This window comes from Cavia porcellus, unplaced genomic scaffold, assembly GCF_034190915.1.
Source record: "Cavia porcellus strain 051 isolate PalLab524CR breed Dunkin Hartley unplaced genomic scaffold, mCavPor4.1 scaffold_12, whole genome shotgun sequence".
Lineage (NCBI taxonomy): Eukaryota > Metazoa > Chordata > Mammalia > Rodentia > Caviidae > Cavia > Cavia porcellus.
This window is the reverse complement of record NW_026947495.1, coordinates 80,083,470-80,106,135: the sequence shown is the minus strand read 5'-3', so window position 1 is coordinate 80,106,135 and position 22,666 is coordinate 80,083,470. Positions and strand designations below refer to the sequence as shown.

Here is a 22,666-nt window from a genome sequence, read left to right as displayed (position 1 = left end):
GCCCTGGGGCAGAGCATTCATCTGTAGTGCCCAAGGCCTTGGGATAGAGTGCTCATTTGCAGTGCCCAAGGCCCTAGGGCAGAGCATTCATCTGTAGTGCCCAAGGCCCTGGGGTAGAGTGCTCATTTGCAGTGCCCAAGACCCTGCGGCAGAGCATTCATCTGTAGTGCCCAAGGCCCTGGGTTCATTCAAGGCTGCAAACAAGAAAAAGAAAACCAGCTCGAACACATCAGTCCAGCACTCAGTCCAGCACTCGGGCTTCCCAGGCAGCAGCCTCACCTCCTGTCAAGGTCCCAGACTCCAGATCTCCTCATGGCCATGAGGAGTGTGGGGGACTGCACCCCACTCGTCCCCGCTGGACCCGAGTCCTTATGTGGGAGTCCTGTGGACCAAGCTGGGGGCCAGATCGCCTAGAATGTGCATTGCTGTGCAAGAGGACGAAGAACCAGCCACCTCGGTTTAGTTCCGGGGAAGAAGGCCCATCTCTGAGGCGAGGCCATCAGGACAGACTCGTCTCACTGCTCGAGGACCGAGATAAACAAACTCCAGTGGAGTTCCGGGAGAGAACACAGCAAAACAAACTGGGAGACCTCACCAGACAGTTTACAACTAATGCACACGCACAGATCTAGCCAGGGGCGGTGGCGCACACCTGCAATCCCAGCACTTGAAGGCTGAGGCAGGAGGATTGTTTTGAGTTCAAGGCCATCCTGAACCGCATAAGGAGACCCAGTCTCGAGAAACCAACACCAAACCAAACCAAACACGCAGATGTAAACCAGGAGTGGCGGGCCATGCCTGTCATCCCAGCACACAGGGCAATTTAGCAAGACTGACTAAAACTTTAAGAGCTGGGCATGCAGCTCGGTGAGCGGAGCTCTCGGACCTGGATTTGAGAGGAAAGGCCTGGGACAGACACTGGAAACTCATGTTCACGGTCAGCGAGGCCAGAGTCTGTGTCTACAAAGCAACGTCCCGTGAGCACCCCAAAGCCCTCGGCTTCCTGCGGTCCAGGTGGGGGTCTGGGGACAAAGGCAGAACAGGAAGACGTGACACCCGAGTCACAGGGCGCCCAGCGTCCTGCCCTGGCCTAGTGACGACCGTCTCGCGCTTGGATCACTGGCTGGAAGGAGACGAGACTCACCGGAGAGGCGCTGCGGGCGCTGCAGCTCGGGTCGGCGCGAGGCCTGCAGGTCTGGGCTGGAGGTCACAGTGGCCGCGCCAGGCAGGGCCTGGGTAGGGGCCGGGCTCCCTCGTTAGCATCCCAATGGGCCCTCAGCGAACCCCACCCAGCACAGCGCCGGGCCTTTGTGATTCTTACAGCCTGCTAATGTCTCGGAATGGAGCCTTTGTTCCTGCACTTCCCAGGTCCACTTTATAAATTTATCAAATTTCACGCAAATAGTGCAGCACTGGGGAAATTATGATGGAGATTCTGCCCAAGAATGAACCAGAAATTCCACTGCATCAGCTATTCCCTCTAGGTATTTCCCCAAAAAGAATTAAAGGCCTCCAGCCACAGCTATCCACGCATGCCCACCCGTGTTTGCAGCAGCTCGTGGCAGAGCAGCCCAGAGCCATGGACAGAGGAGCGGGTAAAGAAAACGTGGGGTGCACACAAGAGCAGGGCCTTGTGTGAGGAAGGACACACTGGGCCATTATCTCAGACCACAAAGCCGAGAGAGATAAAGTCAGACACACATTTACAGACCCGAAAATTCTCTTGAGAAATCTAGACTATCAATCATTTAAAGAACAAAAATAAAAGGCAGACAATAGGAGACAGGGCGATAGATCTTTTGCAAATGGGAAGAGGAACAGGAGATGGGGGAGCATGAAAAGGAGTGTGTGTGAGTGTGTGTGTGTAGCAGCTCCCCACCAGGAACACATCGCTGTGCTTGCAAATATGTACAAACAAAATACAAAAGAAAAAACAGCTGGGCGTGGTGGTTCACTCCTGTCATCCCAGCACTTGGGAGGCTGAGGCAGGAGCGTGGCTGCAAATCTGAGAGCAGCCTAAGGTGAGCCAAGGCCGGCCTGAACTGCCTGGTGAGACTGCATGGTGAGACATCACAATATGTGTGATCGTTACTTTATTTGACTCCTTCATTCATTTTTGCAGAGCTACTTTGGCTGAGGGACCCCACACTGTTAGGGCCGACGCCGCAGGGAAAGAGACCCCAAGGACTCAACTCTTGGTGAGGAAAAAAAGTTTATTTCCATGCGCATGGGGTCCCTCAGGCAAACAAGTGCAGAGGGGCCCCGAGGGGAATTTGTGTAGGGTTTTTAAAGGTACATGTAGGAGGCAAGCAAGTTTACAGAAGCAAATCGCATTGGTTAATTTTGAGCGGCGCAGGACCTGGCTAATGCTGATTTGAGGGTCTGGGGCTGAGTAACCATGGAGACCGAGGGTCTTGGGTTGACCTTAGAGTGCCAGGTGCTCCCTGGTCCTGTTTATACAGTACATTCTTTTTGGCCCTGCTCTGACTATCTCCTGGGAAAGGTTTAGGGAGTGAAGCACTCTTTACTGCTCTGTTCTGAGAGCTCCGGGGAGTTAGGGAGTCAACCCTTTCATTCCCTGCTCTGGGGAGTTAGGGAGTTAACCCTTTCATTCCCCGCTCTGGGGAGTTAGGGAGTTAACCCTTTCATTCTCCGCTCTGGGGAGGGGGTTGTAGCAGGGGGGTCGACTCTCACATTCCCCCCTTTTATTTCTCCAATGACTTTTAATCCTAAAAGTCCTGTATAGGTAAGGGGTCATATTGTTGACGTAGCACCATAACTTTTACCTGAGAGATCTGAGCCCTTACAAACCGGGTTACTCGGTTAATGAGGCAAGGGGCTATAGCCATGACTATAATGAATCCGGCCAGGGGTCTCAATAAAGGGAGGATATAGGGCAGAATTGATTCTCGGAAAGAGAACACTTTGGCTTTATTTGAAGGGGGCTCTTGAGATCTGATTTTCTCTCTCAACTTTTTTATTGTATCTTTTACAATCCCAGTATGATCAGTGTAAAAACAACATTTTTTTTTTAAGTGCGGCGCAGAGACCCCCCTTTTTTTTTTTTTTAAAACAAAAGATCTTTAACAATTGGTTTTTTTTTTGCTTACAGGGGGACCAAAGCCGCCATGTAAGGTCGGCATTAATGTTATTAAAATCAAAACAAGCAAGCTAAAACAGTTAGTCAATTTTTAACTTTAAGGGTTACCAGTCTGTTGTGTAGTCCACTGAGTATGTCCCTCGTTGTCTGCTGTTTCCAGTGGCTTTACATGAGTGTAGTGAATCCGCGCAGTTTTTCCTGCTACCTTGATGGCAGTGGGGGTACTGAGCACCACGGTGAAAGGTCTTTCTCAGCGGGGTTTAAGGGAGTCACGGTGGTGACATCGAACCAAGACTGGAGTCCTTGAGGCCTTGGTCTCTGAAGGCAGGTCCAAGTGTTTTTGTCTAAACAGCTGGTGGATCCAGGCCAACACAGGTTGGAGTGTCTGTAGGGACTTAAGATTTTGATTAGTAATTTCAGCTAATTTGTCTTCTGACAATCTTGGAACCAATGGCGGGGGCCTCCCAAACATGGCTTTAAAGGGGGAAATTTTAGAAACATATGGGGTATATCTAGCTCTTAACAGTGCAAAGGGAAGAAGGCTCATCCAATTATTGCCAGTTTTTGAAGACAGCTTAGCTAAAATGTCCTTGAGACTTTGGTTCATACGTTTTATTTGCCTTGAGCTATGTGGCTGATAGGCACAGTGGAGTTTTAATTAATCTTTAATGTCTGGGCTAACTTTTGGGTGACTCGGGCTATGAAAGCCAGGCCATTATCGGACCCCATTGATAGTGGGAGGCCAAATCAAGGTATGATCTCATGTAATAGCCTTTTAACTACCACTAAGGCTGACTCAGACTTAGTAGGGAAAGCCTCTACCTAGCCAGTAAAAATGTTTATTAATACCAAGAGATAGCAGTGTCCCTGTAAATTAAGTTTTACCATGTCCATGAAGTTTATTTTCTAATGTTCTCCTGGAACAATTTTTTGATGTCGGGTGGTCTCCAACGCAGAGCTCTTGGCTGAGTTGACTAACAAACACTGTGGGCATCTGGAGCTCGAAGAGGTGGTCAGTTTGTAGAGTTTTGGAATAAAATACTGAGTTCTGAACAATTCTGTAAGGTGAAACAGCTCCCATCTTAGTGCCTCCAGTAACAGTACTTGTTTATCAGGTAACTGGTATTAGCCCCTTGGGGTGGGAGACTTTATTCCAAGTTGAGATGTCAACTGTAGGTCTTTTTTTTTTGTGTAGACTAGTTCTGACAAGGTCAGAGGACTAGTATCAGAGCAGTTACTTTCTTGGTTGACCCCTCTGATGTGGTTGTTATTTTTTATCTCTGGTTGGGTGAGCCTTGTAAGGAATAGCAACCCATTGAGGCCGCCAGACAGCTGCCAGCAAATCTAGAATCTGTGGAGCATTTTTAGATGGCTTCCCCGTATATGTACAGTAGCAAAGGGATGTCTTCAGTAAAAAAATGTTTACCCTCTTTTCCGTGGCTAGTTTTAGCCTCTCAGTCAAAGCAACAAGCTCTGCCTTTTGGGCAGAAGTGCCAGGCTCTACCCGCTTAACCCAGAGTACCTCCTTTTCGGTGGTCACTGCTGCCCCGGCCACTCGTTTGTCGTTTTGGATGAAGCTGTTTTCATCGAACAGTTGTTGGCATTTCCCAAAAGCTGGTCAGTAAGATCAGCCTGTAGGTTCTGCTGCAGTTCGAGGATGTCAGCACACTCATGGAGAGGTGTCCTTTGTTCCTCCGGATCATCATCAGGCATAAGGGTGGCTGGGTTTAAAGCTGAAGAAGTCTTGAATATCATTAACTCTGGGTCTAGAAGCAGGGCTTGACAGTAGAATTCTGGCATTTGAGAGCCCTTTTTTTTTTTTTTTTTTTTTTTTAGGGGGGGTTTTGATAAGAGTCTCTAAACTGTGAGAGGTTACCACAGAAATCACTTGCCCAAAGCGAGTTTTTTTTTTGTCTCCTTAAGTAACATTGTCACAGTAGCTAGTATTCTAAGGCAGGGGGCCATACTCCTGTCACTGGATCAAGTCTTTTGGAGAGGTAGGCTATAGGCCTCTTTTAAGGGCCAATGTCCTGAGTTAGGACTCTTTTGGCAATGTCCCTGAGTTTATCTATGAACAAGATGAAAGGCTTGGTAACGTCAGGGAGTCCCAGGGCTGGGTCCTCTGTCAAGGCCCGCTTGAGCTGTTGGAAGGCCTGTTTACATTTATCAGTCCAGTTCAGTGAATTTTGAGTTTCTCCCTTATGGGAGTCATATAGAGGCAAGCTTTTCAGTAAAATTTAGCCTACAGTATCCAACTGCCCCCAGAAAGTCTCGTCTGTTTTTTAAAAGTTTTTCTCATAGAGCAATTTTAACATCTTGGCTATCTTTTTGTAAATTTTTCAGTTCTCAAAGACCTTTTTGTGCTATCTCTATTAACTGGCTGAGGGGCATTTTCTTAAACCTCTCAAACCTTTGTAATTTTTGTCTAACATGTGGGGCCGACTGAGTTACAAAGAGAACAACTGGCAATATTGGGAAACCTCCTTACCTCTGGATGTCCAGTCAGGGTGGCACAAAAGGAGAACATGGTTTTGGCATTCCGGATCAGAGAGCCGGCTTCATCTGGATGGCACACTGTTTTTTTGTCCAAGGGTGTCACGTGACAGGCCATTATTTTATTAAAATTATATTTTTAACAAAAAGGGCTTTTTCATAGGTAACAAAATTGTGCTGTATAATCTCCCAGATGTTTACAGCGCATGTAAGAACTTGTATCTTATTTTTAATATCACCTATAATCTCATTTTAATGAAAACATTTTGCAGCAAAGTACAATCTTATGTATACTTTTACCAAAACTGATCTAATACTGTCAAATTCTGAACACATTTACTTTTTGTCAAACCTGTTATTTGTAGTACTATAAACCAAGACAAATAAAATTCACATCCTCTTGAGCCTTCTACAACTTACAATAATACCTCTCAAACTAAGCTTTAATCTTTTTCTACATTCTGGCATAGCCAGACACCTTTACTTGAAGACCACTCTCTTTGTCCCTCTTTTTACTATTACCAGTCAATTACCTTTTTTTCTCATTTCTCAGACAACATCAAAACTCTCAACAAAACCCTTGAAGTCACCTTCTAGTAGCCCAAAACATACTTATTTTATGTCTTTTTACCACATAAAAATGTTGTATTTTAAAAACAAAACTGTAACCTTTTAACTGGCTCAAATATAGTACCGCCTGGTTTTTACTTGGCAAAGTTGACATGACTCTTAACAACCATAGATATACATATATATGTGTACATGTTTACATTTTCACCAGAGAGAAAAAATACTCCTTTTAAAAGGCATGCCGAGGTTGCAAGCAATCAATTGAAGTCTTACATATTAAACAAGGTGCCACAACATTAAAGACACAAACAAAGGGAGCTTCTTGCATAGTTTGGTCAGCTAAAGGAAATAATTTTTCTTATCATGAACCTTGAATCTAATAAGCCATATGGATCCTGCAACAGAAATGGGCAACAAGCCCCTAAGTTAGTAACAAGTTTAAACAGGCAACCAAGGAGAGGGCGGAGGAAGGAAGGGTTTTACCCACGGTGGGGGCTTCTCCCTGAGGTCTTGCCATACCAAGATGTAGGTGACCCAGTCGGGGTGGCTCTCTCGTCCAGGGCGGAAGATGATGTTCTTAACTGCTAAGATGAGGGGAAGGTGGAAAGTCCCCTCTGGTGGCCAATCCACGGAGAATGTGGGCCACTCAGACGAGCAGAAAGTCTGCCATTTACTTTTTTAACCTGAAAGGAGAGATTGTGAGCCCTCTCTCGAACCTCCGACCAATGGTCGAGGGTGAGGGACAATGGGGACGATGTCATTTGTCCCATGGTGTTCTGAAGACAAAGAGTGGTTAGCGTACGCGCGACACAACAAATAACCGATCACAACAGTCACAACACACAGGACAAACAGGCCGGCCACCTCACTCTCACGCATTAGTTTCACATCAAACGAGTCACCTTAGGGGGTGCCTCCAGATTGGCCCGGACGGACCACAGATTGGGAATGAAATTCCCCAGATTGGCCCAGACGGACCACAGATTGGGAATGAAATTCCCCAAACGAGTCACCTCGGAGGGTGTCTCCGAATTGGCCCTGACGGACCACAGATTGGGCCCCAAACCGATAGGAAAATCCTATCGCAGACGGTGAGTCACGGAAAACCGTGTGGGGCGTCCCCCGATCACCCAAGAACAGAGAACAGATAACAAAAACAGGTAACAAAAATTGCCCCTAGACCGGAGCCGTTTGGCTCGGGGCGTAAAATACCGGTAGATTGATCCTCAGAGTAAAAATAAGAAGCGACCGGTCGTACTCACCCACCGCAGAGCCGTTGAGGTCACCTTCCGTGAGACGTGCTATCTCGGTGGGGCCTCCAAGATGTTAGGGCCGACGCCGCAGGGAAAGAGACCCCAAGGACTCAACTCTTGGTGAGGAAAAAAAGTTTATTTCCATGCGCATGGGGTCCCTCAGGCAAACAAGTGCAGAGGGGCCCCGAGGGGAATTTGTGTAGGGTTTTTAAAGGTACATGTAGGAGGCAAGCAAGTTTACAGAAGCAAATCGCATTGGTTAATTTTGAGCGGCGCAGGACCTGGCTAATGCTGATTTGAGGGTCTGGGGCTGAGTAACCATGGAGACCGAGGGTCTTGGGTTGACCTTAGAGTGCCAGGTGCTTCCTGGTCCTGTTTATATAGTACATTCTTTTGCTTATCTCTATCTTTATAGAGAACAGAGCATTTAGTGGTTAATGACTAGCAGAGACATTCCTTTTGGCCCTGCTCTGACTATCTCCTGGGAAAGGTTTAGGGAGTGAAGCACTCTTTACTGCTCTGTTCTGAGAGCTCCGGGGAGTTAGGGAGTCAACCCTTTCATTCCCCGCTCTGGGGAGTTAGGGAGTCAACCCTTTCATTCCCTGCTCTGGGGAGTTAGGGAGTTAACCCTTTCATTCCCCGCTCTGGGGAGTTAGGGAGTTAACCCTTTCATTCTCCGCTCTGGGGAGGGGGTTGTAGCAGGGGGGTCGACTCTCACAACACCACCGGCCCAAAGCCATGACTGTGCTCAGGACTCAAGCTTTGGCCAGAGGTGACGCTGTGACAGAAGCCCCTGCATCCACAGGTCTTTGCCCTCTGGAGTGGTTCGCGGACGGCCGCCCTTGCTGTTCCTCAGGCCCACAGCAGAAGACCGAGGGGCCACGACAATACAGGGACACCTGAGATTCCACCCTGCACAGAGCCTGAGTTCCCATTTAAGAATGGGTTGTTTCTTTAGTTTTGTGAGACATGGTCTCACTACGCGGTTCAGGTCAGCTTTGAAGGAGATCCTCTCGCCTCAGCCTGTGAGTACTGAGATGACAGGTGCCGGCCATCACACCCTGCCCCAGGACCCGTCCTGCCAGGCACTAACTAGTCTCGCCTTCTCGACCCCCACTAACCCTTTGTGCACCTGCCAGTTAACTTTTCCCTGTGGAGCTCGGTCCAGCTGCATTCACACAGGTGTCCTACTGTCTAGAATCATCTGGTCTAGGCAACAACCTGGGACCTGCCCTGAATCTTAGCATTTATTTATTTTATTTACTTTTTGGTGCCAGGGATCAAACTCATGACCTTGCAGATGCCAGGCAGGTGCTCTTGCCGCTGAGCTAAATCCCCAGCCCAAATCTTGGGATTTAAAAAAATTTTTAATATGCTGCACATAACCGTTAACAACAGTCATCAATACCTGGAGAGATTTATTTTTACTGGGTTAACTCTAACTCCTGAAATTTCTAAGAGAGGCAACCAGTTAAGGCTTCCTAAAACACTTTTTTTTTTTTTTTGGTCTTTTTCCTTTTTATCTGTACTGGGGTTCGAACTCAAGACTGCCTGCTTGCAAGGCAGGCGCTTATGCCGCTGAGCTAAATCCCTAGCCCCTATGTATGCACATTTAATCTAAATTGCATGTGCATATAATAGTATGCAATTTTCATTTTAAAAAATTTACAAAATTTGAGAAAGGAAGAGGACAAATGGCTTTTGCACGGCAGAGAAATGCAATACTCTTGAAGGTGCTGAGGACACATTTCTTGCTTGCTTTGTTTCTTTTTCTTTTTTCTTTTCTTTTTTTTTTTTTTTTGGAGACAGTTGCTTGCTATGTAGACTAGGTGTGCCTCACACTTGCAGTGATCTTCCTGCCTCAGCCTTCTGAGTGCTGTGATTTCTGGTATGTGCCATCAAGCCCAGCATGAAGGATACATTTTGAGATAAGTTTTGTCTTGATTTCATTTGATTTTTTGAAGTGCCGGCGTGGAACCCAGGGTCCGGCAATTCTCTGCCTGGAGACATATTCCGCCCTGATTGTCTTTTCTGTTCTGTGCTTTCCTGTTGAAAAACTGTTACTTGGGTGGTGGAGTACGCATGGGAGGAGCCCTGAGTTCCATCCCTCCACCCTAAAACAAAAGAGTCTTCTGCAATCTTCCTGCCTCAGCCTCCCCAAATTCTGGGGTTACGGTGCCCAGCTAGCTGTATTTCCTTCCCTTCTTTGGCTTTTGGCAGAGTTTTGTTCACAGTACTGCGGGCTGGACCCTGGGCCTTTGCACTGAGCTGTAATCCCAATCTTGTGTTACTTTTATGTTCTGAGACAGGCTCTCACTAAACCACCAATTTATGGAAACTGGTTTGAATTTGCAGTCTTCCTGTCTCGGCCTCCCAGGTGCTGGGATTATTGGTGTTACACCCACTTCCTGTTCGGTGTGCTCTGAGTGCCTCCCTCCCACATTCTCTCTGTTCTCCTCTCTCCTACCCTCCCACATTCTCTCTGTTCTCCTCTCTCCTACCCTCCCACATTCTCTCTGTTCTCCCTCTCTCCTTTGCAGAAAGAGCGAGGCTCAGCAGAAGTCCTGTCTGTGCAGAGCTGTCACTAGCTTTTAGTCTGCCCCATCTCAGCCCCAGTACCAGGCCCTGAGAGGCTCTCTGCAAACCAGAGGACTCAGGCCGGGGTGAGGGGACACAGGGACGGACGAGTCCAGAAGCCACTCGGAAGCCAGATGGGAAAAGTCATTGTTCAAGGCAAAGACATCAAAGCTCTGTGGGGAAAATTACCCTGAACCCCCCGCCCCCCAAGGTCTGTGCACGCAGGCACTCTGGGAGGGGCCGCTCGGCTTCCTGGGTTTTCTCCAACACAGGGTTTGCTTTTGTCTTAGAGGAAGCTTAGAGGAAGGTACTTGGCTGGGTTACAGGAAAACAGCATTTGGTCTTTGAGCTTTTTATGAGCATCTGTGATCAGTTGTCATATGTGGCTAAAAATGACTGGTGCCAATATTTAGAGAAAGCCCCAGTGCCCTTTCCTGAAATAATATTTACTTTCTTTTTGGGTACCAGGGATCAAACTCACGACCTTGTGCCTGCCAGGCAGGTGCTTGTGCCCCTGAACTAAAACCCCGACCCTCTGAAACAATTCTTTAAAAGTCGCTCTTTCCTTCTAAGGAAGTTTAGTCTGCAGCTGAGTGTGGCTGCACAGACTTTTCTGGGGTGACCTCACCCCAGTACACTGACGAGGAACCCCTATGCGCTGCCTGCGGGGTTGGACACCATGAAGTGGAATTCTGCTTCCTCTGCTGTTTGCACACGAATACAAATGAATCATTCTTACATCAGCTGTCGCCTTGAAATAATATCTTAAACAAAGCGAAACTGTCATAAACCTTAACAATGAAGAGAAAATCCAGGAAGAATCAATAGCGAAATAAAAATGGTTCTGAAAGTTTCTTTTTCATCCTTTTGAGTTTTCTCAGAGCTCAGGTCTGATGGGAGAGAAACACCCCAGGATGAGACTAAGACCTCAAAATGCACACACAGAAGCGGCAGCTTTCCCCTTGGTGCAGGAAGCCGCGTCCGAATGAGGCGATGGCCGCGTACCGAGGACAGGGTCGGTCCAAACGCTCAGTTAGCAGCTAACTTTACCAGCAAAAAGTCATTGGATCACAAACAGAGCTCAATGCAGCACCAAAGTGAAACCCAAAAACCTGGAGGAATAGGCCAGAAAGAAAACTGCCTTCTCTCTTCACAAACACCCACTCACCGACCTGCCCAAAGGCGTTTGTAGCTGATTCTTGCTTTGTGGTCTTGGGTATCTTTGGGTTTGTGTATAGAATGAGTAAAAAAAGGAGACGGTTTCTGATGCTGTAGACGGCTGTAGTCTCAACAGCCTCAATTAAAATGAGCACTTTGTGGCCTGCTGAATGGGTCTGGGAGCAGGTACTCCTGCGCTGAGCCTCCTAACGCAGTGATCAGCTGGATGCTTACTTCTGTGTTGCCCACCATAACAATGTAGAGGAAGCGAGCGTGGTGGTACACGTCTGACCGCCCAGGGCTCAGGAGGCTGAGGCAGGAGGATGCGCCTTTGGGGCCACCCTGCGCCCCACAGCGAGTTCACATCCCGGATGTGAGACCTGTGGCAAACACCAGAAAACAGACGAGCAAACAGATAGAAGAGCAAAAGGGCTGAAGCACACGTGCTGTTACACAAAGGCTCGAGCTTACATTTTCTGCTTTGGAAACCGAGGGAATCCGAGGACTGAAGCAGAGGGAGAGGGGGAGGCGGCGTCTGAGGCCGCACGTCCGAGCTGCGTGTGATCGTAGGACATGGTGCTTCTGCCCAGTTTTGTCTCACATGATGCGTTGGAAATTTCCTGGTTTTACTTATGTCTCACAATTTTGCAGTAGAAGAGAAAACTCAGAGGGAGGGAATACTTGACTGCAGGATGAAAGTTCATTACAGAGCCGCGGGATTCCTTCTGTGGTGCTTTCCTTTTTTTTGCTACCAGGGATCGAACTCACGACCTCATGCTTTCGAGACTTGTGCCACTGAGCTAAACCCCCAGCCCCTTTGCTTTGCGTTTTTGAGATCGTGTCCCAGTAGACAGCCCAGGCTGGCTGGGAACCCATAGGCCAAGCTGGCCTCTAATTCACTGAGATCCTCCTGCCTTGGCCTCTCGAGTGCTGACATTACAGGTATGTACCACCATGTCGGTGGAAAAACATGGTATTCCTAGAGGAAGAAGTTAGAAAAATAAAAATTCGTTTCGAAAGTATTTTACAGTCCACAAAGCCCCTTTGTAAAAAAATGATTTCATTTGCAGGTAGAGAGGCAGCTCCGAAGTTCTGATCTGAGCTCAAAGCAGGGTGAGGACCGCAGGCCCCCCTCCCCTCCCCTCCCCTCCCCTCCCCTCCCCTCCCCTCCCCTTGCCCTCCTCTGATGGCCACTGGGCATCAGCTTTGGAGGCTGACCTCACTGCCGGAAGCTTTTGGAGACACATCCCTCCTTCTATTTATCTCTGCATCTGAGTCTAAAGGACGCTCATCGAGGGCATGAACAGAATGAAAACAAAGACTGAATCAGAAGAGCCCCTTTTCAGATAGTAAGTAAGCAAGTAAGGAAAACAGCCCAGGTTAGAGCGCTTTGTTCTGGTTCTGGTGTCGGTGTTGGGGACTGACCCCAGGGTAAACCACAGCACCCGGCTCAGTATTACCATGCGGAAAACAATGAGCAGGCCGTAGATGCTGTGCAGTCTCCCGCTCATCTGCCCATCCAGCTGTCCTTTGCCCACGTGTCTGTTTATGACAGTAAATAGATATTTTTAGCCTCATGCAAAGGACGCATCCTATCATCCGCTATTGATTAGTTTCCAGATCCTAGGTCGATCTTAACAAAAAGACATCCTGCTCAATTGCTACCTAGCTGTTAAAATTCATTCTCCAGGGTTACAAGGTTCACTGCAATAAAGGTTCACTGATAAAAGTGGTCACAATTACCCGTCACATCTGGAAGAACCTGAGACTCTGGTAGAAATTTTGATCTATGACTGGATTTCCACTGGCCACGCTTCAGGAAAGCAGATTTCAGATTGTTTCCCGCCTGCCTGCGCAGGGTGCAATCCTCGATGTACTGTGCTTTATTTTCAGAGCTTTCTAGTGTGACTCATGACTCAGTAAAGAGCACTCAGCCTGGGAAAGGCAGGGATCCAGTGTCCGGCCCCACAAGCCTGCACACACACACACGTACACACACGTGCACACACATCCACGCACATGCACACACACATGAAGACGTTTTATTTCCGCAGTCTACCAGTAAACATTTATGCACAACCTGCAGGAAAGCTGGAAGGAGAACCGGTTTGTGACCGCCTTGAGACGGCTGTCAGAGGGATCCATTCACTGAGCAGCCGCAGGGAGGAAGGGGGGGCAGAGGAGAACCTGAATTTATAAGGCTGAACCCACCGCATGACGAAGCTGAAGAGGTCAGGGTCATTTTGGTGGTGCTGGTCGGGCCACACACAGCCCCAGGCTCAGACTGCGACCCCAAGGGCCTCAGGGAAGGAGACGAGATGTGACCACAGCCCCTGTGGCTGTTGCCAGGGAGGAGCGCACATGGGGTGGTGACACCACACAGCGACGCCCACAGAGGCGATTGAGTGGGAGCCACAGCCCTGAGCTTCTCTACGTGGGGGACAGAGGACGCCACGACCTGGACCCGGAGCCCGAGGGGCCTCTGTTCGGGGTCCCTGTGCGGGGACCCCACATGACACCTACCTCTGGATCCCGTCGCCTCCGGCCGTGCAGGATGCAGGGTCCCCGGGTCTTTGAGCCAGGGCTCAAAGCAGAGCCCTTCACATACACAAGCAGTTTGCAAGGAATTAAAAAAAACTAAACAAAAACAGGACTTCAAAAAGGTGACCCAGGTGACTCTGAGACATCTGTGCCAGCTTCGGACAAACAGCAGCAGCCGCAGCATAAACTAACTGCTGGAGTTCAAAGCGGGGGCCGGGCCGCAGGAAGTCACCCCGGCTCTGCAGGCCAGGCCAGCCCAGGCTGAGGTCGCTGTGTCCCTCGTCCCGGGTCTCCAGAGGCCATCGCCTCACTGACCTTCCTCATCTTCCGTGGACAGTGTGGATTCATCTTCCCAGGGGAGAGAACAGCACAGACAGATGCAGGATGTGGGGCCTCGGGGTCCCTCTCTGTTACGCTGTCACGGCTCGGGGATCTGTGGCACTTGTGTGACAGCTGCGTGAACCTTGCTGTCTCTTGTGGACACCCCCGGCCACTTGGGGCTTTGCCTGTTTGCTCTCTGAGGTGCCTTGTGTGCTGCGACCAGCACAAGGCACGGAAGTCACTGAGCTGTGGCTCCCACAAATCAAAGCCCCTCGAAGTCTAGGAGGTGTGTGGGGCCCTGCAGGGAGTCCACCGGGACAGCCCAGTGCACCTGGCCACGCAAGGTCGGGGTTCTCGGAGGCGTCACCGTTCCCCGTGTGGTCACCATCATTGGGAGTTTCTGTGTGTGTACTCCAGACAGAGTCTCGCTCTGTGGTCTGGGTTGGCCTTGAACTCTCCTTGGCCCTCTGCTTCACACTCTTGGGTGCGGGGATTAGAAGTGAACCTGACTGTGTAACCCTCACCTTCTTTTAAAAATATTTGGGGTTAGCAGAGGCAAAGAGCTGGTGTGTGCGTGTGTGTGTGTGTGTGTGTGTGTGTTTGAGACAGGGTCTTACAATGCAGTTCAAGGAGGCCTTGAGCTCACTTTGCAGCCCAGGCTAGCCTCAAACTCACGGCAATCTTCCTGCCTTAGCCTCCTGAGTGCTGGGGTTACAGGTGTGTGCACCACCATGTACTCGCCAGGTGAAAAGCTCTGCATGTTGAAACCACTGAGGAACCTTCAGAGTAAATCCCATGGCTTGGGAACCTGCTGGCCCCTGGAGTCCTCTCCACCCCTGCAGAGCTCCTCAGAGTCCAGGGCTGAGAAAGAAAGGAAGTTTTGCTTTGAAAAATTCTACGGATGGAGACATCCCGTCATGGCGGCCCATGCACCCCCAGGAGCACCAAGTAGCAATCACAAGGCAGAGGCAGGAGGATCTCAGTAAGCTGGAGCCCAGCCTAGATTACATGGACAGACTCTGACTTGAAACAGAGAAGCAGGACTGGAGTTGAGGCCCAGTGGCAGGGCTCTGGCTTTGCATATACAAGGCCCTGGGTTCGATCTCCAGCACTCCCTCTACAAAATAAATAAATAACAATATAATTCAACTCTAAAATTAAAAAAAAATAAATGCATAAAACAGTGTGGTATTTATGCATAAGGAGTACTACTCAGCTATAAAGAAGAAAAATTGAGTCACTGGGGGCAGGGATGTAGCTCAGCGGCATGGCACCTGCCTGGAACGCACAAGGTCCTGAGTTCAATTCCCGATACCCCGCCCCCCAATCAAGTTGCTTGTAGGAAAGCGGATGCATCCTGAGACCACAGTGTTATGTGAAATAATCAGACACAAATTTAAATATTGCATGGTTCCTCTTCTGTGAGAAACAGAGTATGAACAAATTAAAGTGTGAGACGGGAGGCAGTTAAGGGGAAGAGGGAGACGGACATCTGCGAGTGGGGACCACAGACACGGGGGGCGGGTAGCGCGGGGGACGCAAAGCACCTCGGTGCTCTGTGCCCCACTCTGTGCCCTGCCACCCCCCGACCACAGGCACCACCGCTGGCACTGTGCACAGCTGTCATTAAAAATGAAAATGTAAGATAGAAAATGATATCACAGAGTTTTATTGGATCATTGAACAGAACTGTTTGCAGTATCGTTGTTGGAATGTCCACTCTACAAGCTTTAATTTTGTGACTTGAACAATTATTTCTAAGATGGCAATATGTAATCCATTAACTAGTGATTGCCTACTGCGCATTTTTTTCTTCTGTAAATCTGTATAACTTGTACCCTTTCACTTTTTTTTTCTTTTCTTCTTAAATAATAAAAAAAAAAATGAAAATGTAAAATCACCTCCTGAGGCGGGTGCCTGAGCGCCAAGGAAGGAGCAGCCAAAAGGCTGGAACCGCAGCTGCCGAGCCCTGCGCTGTGCAGCTGAGATGGAGGCTGGCTCTCTCTGTGACACTTGCCCACTGAGGGCAACTTCGCTCTTCTGGGAGGAGGATGCTGAGGGTCCCCGGGGCCAAAGCGGAGACTCCAGCTTGAGTCCCCACCATCCCGCGCTCTGATCGCTGATCACTGCCTCGGTGTCTCTGCTACCTGCTTCTGGGGGTTCTTTTTGTTTGTTTGTTTGTTTGTTTGTTTTTTAGTGAAATTGGTTCAGAACTTCACAGCAGGTCACCAGGATAACGGTAATAGGTATCACATTGTATTTTGTTATCTTTACAATAGTTGTTCTTTTAATCATGTATATCAAAATAAAATGAAATACAGAACATTATAGAGCTTATCAAAACAGAATATTGAATAGAGCAGTACCGTTAATCAGAATAAAGCAAAACAGTAATAAAAATATTTGCCTTCAAAGAGATGGTAGAAGGGAATTCCCTTTATTTGCTGCGGTCAACCTCCCAGGAGATGCTCAGATTTCTGGTTCCCATTTGCTAATGGCGGGCACAGGAGAAGGAAGATAGGGGAAGTGGGATTTTTTTTTTGTCTTTTTCCTTTTTATCGGTACCAGGGATCGAACTCACGACTGCCTGCTCGCAAGGCAGGTGCTTATGCCGCTGAGCTAAATCCCCAGCCCCGGAAGTGAGATGTTTGACTCTAGGCTGTGCACTGATAGGTTCACTACTGCTTAGCAGGGAGGCAGGCTGGTTGCTTGGTTTCCTAGCGTCTTAAGTTCCAACATGGCGTGGATCTCAGGAGACAGTGGTGGTTCTCCCCCTGGAGGGGCCACAGCCAGTCACACTGCAACCGCTTCAATTCCTGTTGTTGTTCTAAAGGTCTGTGCCTTTCTGTGGCCTCATCCTCCTGTTCCTCTTGGTTTTCTGAGACTGGGTCTCGCTATGTAGCTCAGGCTGGGCTTGAACTCACTGTGTAGCCCAGGGTGGCCTCAGACTTGCAGAGATCCTCCTGCCTCAGCCCCCCAAGTCCATTTCTTCTAAAGGAGCCTGTTTCTTGCTGAGCAGTAGGGCCTCATTGCCCATGCTGGCCTCTGTGACCACGGGAGCAGCCCGTGAAGACCCACTGGTGGGGCAGGCCAGGCCGGTTAGATGTCACCAAGTCAGCAGGGCCTGGATGGGGACTTGATGCAGCTGGCATCACAGGTGCCTGGTGAGGGGCTGTCCCTGGGGCCTCAGGTGTGAGTCAAACAATGATAGGAACCTAAGGTGAAAGCTCTGAGAGAGCCACCCGGGACAGATACAAAGAGGGACAGGGTGTGCTGGTGACAGTGGAAGCCCCTTCTCCACCTAGGGCCTCTGCAGCCCTCTAGGGACACTTCCCAGCATGCCTTAGGCCCGGCTGCCCTCCGGAAGGAATGGTTCCTGTTGTCTCAGACCAGGTGGCAATGTCACATATCCCTGCCCTCAGGACCATGCAGAGGGGGCCTAGGTCTTGCTAGGTTGCCCAGGTTTGGGCTACAACTCGAGATCCTCCTGCCTCAGCCTCCCAGAGTGCTGCAATTATAGTGTGCACCACCAGGCCCTGCTTTATCGGTATTTATTAAACGACAAATCCTCTCCTCTCTGTCTCCAATAACATGTCTGCCTAAAGCCTTTGAAAGCAGATTTTAAGAGCGTCTGTCTCCCAGGTTGTGGGACATAGTCTTGGCGAAGCTGAGAGACAACTGTTAGTGAGGTGGAAGTGAACAAAGGTCATAGTCAATTTGACAGAAGCAGGGAAAGGTCAGAGGCTGGCACCAGGTGAACAGACGGCTTTCACGCCTCCTCAGGAGGCCTCGGTCCTGAGTGATCAGTGTGCGTGCTCTGCATGTGAAATGTGAGCAGATAGGAACAGGATCACACATTCCCACAGTGATAATCCGGGGTACCACAGGCTGGCTCCTTACCTACCTCACCCTGACCCTTGGCGTGGTGGGCGCCATGAGTCCACGATGAGGGTGGACGACTGAGGAGGGGAGGTGGAGTTGCTCAGTCTCTTAGTTACTTTCCTTGTGCTGAGTATCAAGACCTGACGTCCACAGCTCTAAGGACAGAGGCTTATTTTGGCTCAGTTTGCAAGGTTTTCAGTCTGTACTCAGCTGCCTCCGAGGCAGGGTGGCACGGTGAGGGCATCACAAGGGAGAGACAGTCCACGGCATGGCTGCAGGAAGAGACATCAAGGGAGGAGGGGGCTGAGGACCCTCCAGGCCGCGCCCCCAGTGACTTCCTCCCATCGGGGTTCGCCTCCCAACAGCACGTTTATCTACAAACTCCTCAGGAGTCTCATCCCTGGGGTGGCACCCCGTGACCAAATCACCCCCAAAGTCCCATCTATAAGCACATGAAGCTTTGGGGGACCTCTTAGTAACTTACCACAAAGTTAGTAAGCGTCAGACTTGAGATGGGAAGGAAGAGAATTTAATCATGGGATTAATCTGAGACCTCTCTGGCCTTGCTGGGAAGAATGTCAAGGCGCACACAGACTGTTGGAGACCACTGGGAAGCGGCTCTGACCAGGATTTAAAATTCACTAATTGGCTCTCCATGTTTATCTGTGAGTCTGTCCTAGGCCTCGGCCCCTTGCCTGGGATGGGAGCTGCTTCTTAGTAAGTGAACTTCTATGAATCACTGGTCCTGGCTGAGGCCTGAGTGGCCTGTGAGGCCAGAGACACCTCAAAGGGCAAGACAAGGCCACACCTGAGGACACCTGGCTCAAACATCAATTAAGGCATTTCAATCCTGCAGTCGCACTCCTACCGTAAATGCCACCCTGGAGATAAGACGGTTCTCCTAAATCAGCATAATTTATGGCTTGGAGAAGCCTTTGAAGTGACTCCCAAGGTCCTGCTCATTGCCCGTGCTTTCCTCAGTTTCCCCACCCTTTGTTTGGACCTAATAAATACGGGCAGTCCAGAGAAGTCTTTGTCTTAGTTCTCAGAGTCTGGAACTCTGCAGAGGGGTTTTGACCCTCCTGGAACCCTAAAATCATACTTCTTGTCTCATTTATTTAAACCTTTGCTGTACACTCATTTGGGAGATTGGGGATCTAGGCCAGGTCCAGACAACAGACGATTTCAGTACAAATCCCAGGCACCTCTAACCGAGCTCCCCTATGACTGCTAACAGGTGATGGAAGTGCTTACTAATTACATTTCTCTGTTCCTTGGTTTGTCCTTTTCATGTCGGGCTCTATGATTACATTGTTTTGCCCCATATTTGGGGAAAAAGTCAAATGAAGATTTGTATCTGATGGCACAACAGTCAGTGATCTGGGGGTCTTTTTGGCTCTAATATCCTTTTGCTATCTGTGTCCATGAAAAGGCTCCCTGGTTTTGGAGTTTTGGAGAATACAAAGGCTTACACACTTAATATCTTCCCAAACCACTCTGACTGCCTGAAAGGGTCATGAAAATTGCCAGTTGTATATGTACATTTTTTGAGACAGGGTTTCCCTGTGTAGTCCAGGCTGGCCTCAAAGTCAGGGTGAGCCTCCTGCCTCAACCTCCCAAGTGCTGGGGTCACAGGCATGGGCTGCCTGCAAAACGTCAAACATTTCTGTAAAGTAAGAGGGCCCGCCTTTCTCTGCATCTCAGCAGAGGTCCTTGAAGAGCCTCACCCTCAGGTGCACGTGGGGACCCTGGCGGCTCAGGTGGCAGCCCAGGATGACGTGCCCTGGCTGCCGCCCCTTACTGTTGGTGCCTCTCTAGTCATGAGGGCACAGGGTAAAGGGTGGCGCTGGGCTGCAGTCCCACTTGTGTGGGGCCTGAGTCTGTTCCTAGCACTTCAAATGCACAAAGAAGGTCTTTATTTTTCAATCCCATCCCCAGCCACTTTGACAAATTAAGTTAATTTATTCAGAGCTGGGGATGAAAGCCATGGCCATGCTCATGCCAACCCAGGGCTTCCCACTGAACTACACTGCCAACCCTCAACTGAGATGTGATTAGGAAAATCTATGTGCAGCCGGGCCTGGTGGCACACACCTGTGATTCCAGCACACGGGAGGCTGAGGCAGGAGGACTTCACCATTCAAAGTCGGCTGGGGCTGTGAGTTCAAGGCCAGTCTGAACTGTATAGCAGACCCCATCTCTATACCAAACAAAAACTGTGTTGGTCTTAAATGCACCTAAGATACACTAATGACTGTGTAATTAGTGGTCACAAACCTTTATCTCAAGTTGTTATACTTTTATTGAAGGTTGTAAATGTCTCATAAATGCCCAGTCAGGTTTTTTGTTGTTGCTGTTGTTCTTGTTTTTTTCTTAGACAGGGTCTCACCATGTAGCCCGGCTGGTCTCGAACTCACAGCATCCCTGCCTCAGTCTCCTGAGTGCTGGGATCACACGGGCCTGCACCACCACCATGATTTTAGTTTGAGCATATACAGTTAGAGCAATATGCAGAGGCTAGCGTGGTGGCACAGGCCTGTCCTCCCAGCACTCAGGAGGCTGAAGCAGGAGGATTGCCAGAAGTTTGAAGGCAGCCTGGCTGCAAAGTGAGACCACCTAAAAATATTACGTATTACTCTGCCAACAAAATCTAAGAGGCTGACATTTGTTGTCTTTCTTTTGGTGAAAGCCTACTTTAAATTTGCATCAGCATATACATTTGTGAACATCTTTTTGCTGATCAAGGCACGGGGATGCAGGCCCACAGCAGAGCCGGCCCACAATGCTGGAAGCCCTGGGTCCTTCCCCGACACATTTAAACATTTTTTATTTATTCCTTTTGGTCTTTTTGAGGCAGGGTCTCACTATGCGGTTCAGGCTGGCCTTGAATGCACTTTGTATCCCAGGCTGGCCTCAAATTCATGGATATCCTCCTGCCTCAGCCTCCCGAGTGCTGGCATGACAGGTGTGAGCCATCACGCCAGGCTCTGACACATTTTTTAAAAAAGCAGTAAAATACACAGTAATAGAGGAAACTTGCATGATAAATGCATCATCAAAAGCTATTTCTAGTGTCTCATTTTAAAGGAATTTTTTAAAACCAGATGCTGAGAAGATGCAGTGTGGTGGCCCGTGTGGGACATGCCCCAGGCAGGGTGCAATTACAGTTATGGTCGAGGTTAGCAGACAGTCACCCGCAGCACAGAGAACCGGTCTCTCTATCGGTCACGGAATCTTCCCTTGGATTCCTGCACGATGTATCAGTGCGGGAAGGAAAATAAGCCTCAGACTATGTGTCACTTGAGAAGGAAGGAAGGAAGGGTGGAATTAGAGCAACACCCCGGGGCAGGAGTTGAACCCGGCACCCTCAAGTGTGTCATTTAAGCCTCCCGGGAGGTCTCCAGAGGGATGTGCAAAGCCACTGTGACATCGCCAAGAAAGCAAAGCCCAGCTCATGGCTGTCTCCACCCCTGGGCTGGCACAGAGGCCACCAGGCCTCAGGACCCTGGATGCTGCTTCCTGCCTCAGTGAGGAAAGATGGGAGAGTTTGCCCCCAGGATCAGGACTGAGTTTGCCTTTTGTGCTTCCTAATTGTTTTGTGGTGCTGGGGACTGGACCTCAGGCTCCACCTCCACCTCTGTGCTTTGAAAATAGACAAACAGCACTCGGAAGGCTGAGGCAGGAGGATTGCCATGAGTTCAAGGCAACCTGGACTACACAGAGAAACCCCGTCTCAAAACACCACCACCACCACCACCACCACCAACAACAACAACAATAACAGAAAATAGACACAGATGCTCACCATGCTGTGAATGTTCATGCTCCTGACAGAGGAGAGTGAAGCCTTGTGACCTTCACACCTGAAGAACAATTGCTCCCCACAGGGACCCCGCTGTTTCCCATGCTACAGCAAAACACCTAAGGCGACATTCACATTAGCTGTTCTGAGAAGAGATTAGCTCACACTGTGGCTCCGGGAGTCCTGTGGCTTTTGGACTTGTGGCAGGGGTTCTGACGCCAGGAAAGGGACGAGGAAGGAAGAGTGCAGGGTCCCCGGCCACCTGCTGTGACCTTCTGGGTTGCCTACTGCACCCGGCTCTGCGAGGTGCCAGCCCAGGGGACCACGCTGTGAACTCAGTGGTGAGGACTGAGGTCCAAACAGCAGTACATCTCTGTGTCCCAGCGTTAGTGGGCAGGGGCATCAGGACTGAGCTGAGACCTGCTGCGGACCCACCCGGGGTCCTGGTGCAGCCAGAGATGGGTGTCCCAATGGCCCCCAAGGCCAGGAGGCCACCTGGAGCAGGGCTGTTGCAGTGTGGGACCAACTCCTGCAGCACCCGCCCGGCCTGGCCCACACCCCGGCCCTGTATCAAGGGGACATGGGCTCTGGCACCTGGATTCCAACAGTGGGTGACACTGCACTGTCAAACACCTCTTGCTTAAATTTGTAAACCTTGGGGAACTGGTGCACATGCATAACGCACCACCATTCTTCGTCCCCTCTCTCTCCTTGCTGCTTGATAATGAGGCCCCTCTGCAGGGCCACTGCTGTGCCACAGGACACAGGGTCTTCCCCTGGTCCCTCTCGGTGGCCCGAGCAGGTGTGGCCCTAGCAGGTGTGGCCCTTTAGCCATGGCTTTTGGGGAGGCAGAATGCTGTGTGGCACCCCAGGGCCAGCACCAGGCACAGCGCCGAGGTCCGACTCGGGGGGCCTGGACACCCGCTTTGTGCAGGGGTGTGTGAGCTTTTCATCGCTTCTAAAAGCTCT

General features: G+C 49.7%; 1 long non-coding RNA gene across 2 annotated transcripts; it reads right to left on the bottom strand.

Moving 5' to 3' along the window:
• Positions 1-2,195: 2,195 nt before the first annotated feature.
• Positions 2,196-14,133, bottom strand: LOC134478343 (uncharacterized). 2 transcript variants are annotated; one of them, XR_010050941.1, is made up of 2 exons: positions 13,675-14,133; positions 2,196-12,130 (listed from the first exon to the last, which is right to left on the bottom strand). It is a non-coding gene; the product is annotated as an uncharacterized LOC134478343 (long non-coding RNA). The 2 variants fall into 2 exon arrangements; XR_010050942.1 differs by having other exon boundaries at positions 2,196-6,846.
• Positions 14,134-22,666: the final 8,533 nt, after the last annotated feature.